The sequence below is a fragment of the Penaeus monodon genome, unplaced genomic scaffold, assembly GCF_015228065.2.
Source record: "Penaeus monodon isolate SGIC_2016 unplaced genomic scaffold, NSTDA_Pmon_1 PmonScaffold_429, whole genome shotgun sequence".
Taxonomy (NCBI): Eukaryota; Metazoa; Arthropoda; class Malacostraca; order Decapoda; family Penaeidae; genus Penaeus; species Penaeus monodon.
Genome location: NW_023659099.1, coordinates 28,363 through 33,405, shown reverse-complemented (window position 1 = coordinate 33,405; position 5,043 = coordinate 28,363).

The window sequence follows — 5,043 nt, the reverse complement described above, 5'->3', positions numbered from 1 at the left end:
TGATTAGTTTAGCGTTAAGTGCTTGCATGCCTCTCGCCTGCAGCTGCCCACGGCTACCCTAGTCGAAATGGAGCACTCTGCATAGCCTCCCCTGCCATTCCAGCCTCTCCGTCATCGAGAATTCTACAGTGTCTCCTCGTGGCCACCCATGGATACTGGGCCCCTTTGCAATCCTGGGGGGATCTCGGAGCAGCAGGAGCCCCAGAGATACAGAGCCATGGCCCACCGGCGTGTGAACAAGCCCTGGCCCCGTACCAACCTCATGCCCCTACCCAAACCCCTGGGTAAATGGCGACTCAGGGAGGGGGCCTTGCCAGCCCTCCTCCCTCCAATAATTCACCATCAAATGGCAACATCAAAAATGATGGATATCCCTGGGGGGAGGGTTGCTGTCCCCCCCAACCGCAAACCCAGGCGGGCCGTGGTCCCATTGGAAGGGCAAATGTGGGGGTGCAGGAGGGGAACGAGAGTTACTTGTCCCGCTTGTGCCCTGGCAGGCGCCAACTCACCATGAGGCTTGTAAGGCAAGCCCTCGGGAACCCCACATGTGTACAGGGCCCACACAATCTGCCGCCCCCTTTATTTGGGGCAGTGCCCAGAGACGTGCACTCAGAGCGACTGCCTGAGGCTTAACTTCAGACGAGCTAATCGGATAGGCGTTTTGAACATCCGGTCCTTGCAGCAGATGAATGGTTACCTCTGCTGTCAAGGGAATTGGAGAAATTGGGAAGTGAGGTGGCTGCCCTTTTGGAGGTGAGAAAACCTGGCGCGGCATGTCAGTATTGGGTGAGTACCCTACTACTGGTCAGGCCACATGATGGTCATCACCCCCAGGGAGTCCCTAGCCTCTCAGCTGACTTTAGCTCTCAGTAGTTGAGGTAACACCAGTTGACAACCGTATTATGGCACTGAGAATGAAGCATACTTTTGTCTCTTATTGCTGTAAAACGCCCCTACTGATGTTTGCAAACTCAATTTGAAAGGGGTGTTCTATGCTATCCATCGCCGACATTGTACCCAGCAGAGTTTTACATTGTGTTGGGCGACTTCAATACGGTATCGTCTGTGACTGAGCTGGGTATGAGATGTCTGTTGGCCCCCATGGCTTGGGAGCTGATCTCAGCAGTGAGAAAAGCCCTTCTCCAGGACTTTGCTAGATCCCAGGAATGAGGGTCTCTGGCCCCTGGTATCATGTCCAACCCACATCACTGGACATGTATAGCGATAAGAATACAGTGGCCAAAGGGGATCGACCACATTCTTGTTAGCACGAGATGGAGGATCTCCAGAACTCTAGAGTTTACCGGAGTACCGAGTACTGTGGCACTGACCATAGGCTGGTTGTTGGGGCTACCCTATGGGTCCCCTTCAAAACTCCCCGTCCATCCAATGGCCACTTTTAGGTGTTTCACTCGGATAGACTGAGGGAGGAGTGTGCCTGAGGGTTCACCATGGCAGTCTCTGATCGATTCACAGAACTTGAAAAACTGATGGACTCAGTTGCTCTGTGGGAGCTCCCCAAAGCACAAAACACTTGAAGCAGCCAGGAGTCCATTGGTTGCACGCCCAAGGGTAAGGCAGAATTCCTTCTCCCTAGAGACATTGGAGGCCAGTGAAGCATGTAGCATAGCTCAGCTGAATGGCAATCAGCCTTCCATCGCTCTTTGGTGCATAGGGCTCAGACCACTGCTGAGAAAGGACAAGGAACAGTTCATCAGGAATCTTGAAGGCCATTTGTTGGTAAATGAACTTCACCTACCTACCAAGCCATGAGATATCTGAACTCTAAGCCTTCCTAGCAGATGACTGCAGTACACTCAGTATATAGACAGATCATCTCAGATCATGTTGGAGTTCGTAAACGTTGGTCTAAGTATTTTGAGCAGTTGCACCAGGTAGACCCTCCAAGTGTTAGCTTGGGTGCAAGTGATATCACAATACCTGTGCCACCGGATCCACCCATCAGCGATGAACCTCCTACCCTAACAGATGTTAGGATGGCAATTTCCAAGCTGAAGTGTTGGAAAGCCGCAGGCTTATGTGATATCTCTGCTGAACTTCTAAAGGCTGAGGGTGAACCTATGGCTCGGGCTTGCATGCAGTCTTGACTGCCATCTGGTAGTCTGGTACCATTTCCTCTGACCTGTTGAGGGCATGGTCATCCCTCTCTGGAAAGGGAAAGGGGATTGTTGGGACTGTATCACTACCGTGACATTACACTACCCAGCATACCAGGCAAGTTTTTGCCTACATTCTTCTGAAATGGATCCATGACCACCTACTAAGGCATCAGAGACTGGAGCAGTCTGGATTCACTCCTGGCAAGTCCGCAATAGACAGTATATTAGTGCTTCAAGTAGTTGTGGAACGCCATCGTGAGTTTGGTCATGGGTTGCTTGCAGTCTACATCGACCTCAAGATGGCGTTTGACTCGATGCATTGAGAATCACTATTGGAGATTCTGAGACTCAGGGGTATTCCAACACAGATCATTGGCCCTAATAGAAGCCTATTTTACTGGTACTGAAAGTGATGTAAAGTGTCATGTGGGCCTGTCCTACTTCTTCCCTATTAACTCGGGGTGTGGCAAGGCTGTTTCCTTGCACCAACCATTTTCAACACTTGAATGGACTGGATAATGTGCAGAGCTACTAAACAAGTCAGTGTGGAGCAACACTGGGCAATATCAAGGTCTCAGACCTTGACTTTGCCCATAATGTTGCTATCCTATCTGAGTCCCTGGAGTCACTGGTGGCGAGACTCTTGGTGCATTTAGCAATGAGGTGAAGCCCTAGGCCTAGAGATGGGCTCATTTCAGGACTTTGGGGGCCTGTTAGGGAACCTGTTCAATTGATCCATACTGCGGTGAGGACGTTGATGTCACAGAGAACTTTGCATACATTGGTAGCGTAGTCCATATCTCTGAGCTGTCAGACCAAGAAGTCAGCAGACAGATTGGTCTGCAACAGGAGCCATGAACTCGATCAACAAGAGCATTTGGAGATGTCGGTACCTATGCAGAAGGACCAAGCTACATGTCTTCAAGGCCTTGATACTGCTATTTTTGCTCTATGGAAGTGAAACCTGGACTCTATCTAGTGCCTTGGAATCTCGTCTTGATGCCTTTTGCAACAAGCCTCTTCGCCGGATCATGGGGAACAGTTGGCATGACCACGTGTCCTACCGACGGCTAAACCATGAGACTAGCAAGGGACCTGTTACTTGCATAATCCGGATCGCCAACTCAGGCTATATGGACACCTAGCTCGCCTCCCTGTGGATGACCCTGCCCATCAGTTGTCTCTTTGCGAGACAACCCTGGGTGGAGGAGGCTGTGGAACGACCCAGGAAGTCATGGCTTGGGCAGCTCGACGAGACCTGTCGCGAGGAATTAGAGATGGCTGGAAGCGAAGGGTGGATGCGGCTAAGTGCCCCCGTCGGCATTAGCTCCTTGATGATGATGATGATGATACATATATATATATATATATATTATACTATATATATATATATATATATATATATAATATATATATATATATATAATATATAATTATAATATATACTTATAAATATATTATATATATATATACATAAATGAATTTACATATATATGTATATGTATATCTATCTATCTATCTATATATCTATCTATCTATCTATTCTATCTGTCTATATATATATATATATATTGTATATATATATATATACATATATATATATATATATATATATATATATATATATATTATATATATACATATGTTATATACATACACACGCATATGTTTATACACACCCACACACCCACACCCACACACACCACACACACACACACACACACACACACACACACACACACACACACACACACACATATATATATATATATATATATATATATATATATATTATATATATATATATATATACATACACACACACACACACACACACACACACACACACACACACACACACACACACACACACACATATATATATATATATATTATATATATATATATATATTTACATATATATATGTGTGTGTGTGTGTGTGTGTGTGTGCACGCGTTTGTGCGTGTATCCGTGTGTGTGTATGTGTGTGTGTGTGTGTGTGTGTATATATTTACACACACACAAATTTGTGTATATTATTAGTATAGTATATATTATAAGATGTGGATAATTCTACTTCTGTTACAGGATGTGGATAATTCTATTTCTGTTACCAGTGGACCACGTGGCTGTTTTCCACTGGATCCAATGTCCCAAATAAGAACCACCCGCTCAGCGAGGCGGAGTCACATTTTATATCTGACCTCGTTTGACCGAGAGTCCGTGCCAAGCTACCGACGCGGTAGGGTCAGCTCTCGCCTCCCTCCGGGAAGTTCGTAGCCAGCTACAGCGCGCTAAGGTCAGGTCCGCCCTCTCTCCGGGCAGCTGACCGTGGCCTCCACGCGGCGCTTTTGACCTTTAGACAAGTCGTAGCGTCGTCGTAGCGTGTGTTCACCCCTTCGCTGTGTTTTGTGTTCCTGTCAGCCACTGTACAAGAGTATGCATAGCTTTTACAATCTGGTGGCAGGGTGGCGCTGCGTCCTTCCGGCTCGCAGCATGAACGCAATCTCCGAAGAAAATCCGCTCGACCGCTTCAAGACATAGCTAAGAAAAAAAAAAAAACACGTAAGTACACGTTTGGGCCCTTTCTTATTTCTTTTCCCTTCCTTCACCCAAAAATGTATTAAGCCGTTTGTTTTTTGTTGGGTTAAAAGGTGCTAATGACAGCAAATGGCACGTTCTCCACTATTCTTCCAACCTCAGATCGTATTTCCGTGCGATCGGTATGTGATCAATAAACATGAATATCGTTCGTTAGTAAAGTAATTTATTATTTTCTCTCGTTTTTAGAGATTTATATTGTTTCATCTGCAACGAATTTAACGCGTTCGTGATTTTATCTTATCACGAATATCATTTCATTTTATCTCGTTCCTAACCTCGCCCCCGACCTGACCTGACCTCACTTCTCTTTTCCGGTGG